This window comes from Seriola lalandi, unplaced genomic scaffold (genome assembly GCF_002814215.2).
Source record: "Seriola lalandi dorsalis isolate HSWRI2012SDOR001 ecotype SW California unplaced genomic scaffold, Sedor1 jcf7180002054369, whole genome shotgun sequence".
NCBI classification, from domain to species: Eukaryota; Metazoa; Chordata; class Actinopteri; order Carangiformes; family Carangidae; genus Seriola; species Seriola lalandi.
In genome coordinates, this window is record NW_019524922.1 from 61825 (window position 1) to 62129 (window position 305).

Here is a 305-nt window from a genome sequence, read left to right on the forward strand (position 1 = left end):
ACAGAAGGTCAGAGCATTCTTTGTCGGTACAGATCATTTAAATAACATTTGTTTAAGCTTTATTAAAGTAATGTTAAACAAAAAATAATTAAATCATACTTTTTAAGGACTTTACAGCGAATCTTAGTGTCTCCTGTTATTTCTTCCCCCCAGATGCTCCAAGGATCCAGCTGATTACTGGCAGTTTGAAGGTGGATTTTTCTTCATCTGCTCCGTCACTTCTGGTAAAGAGTCATTGATCTTTGTGGGATGTTGTGATTTGACTTATTAATACACTGTATAGTTGGGATTCTGACATAAAAGAT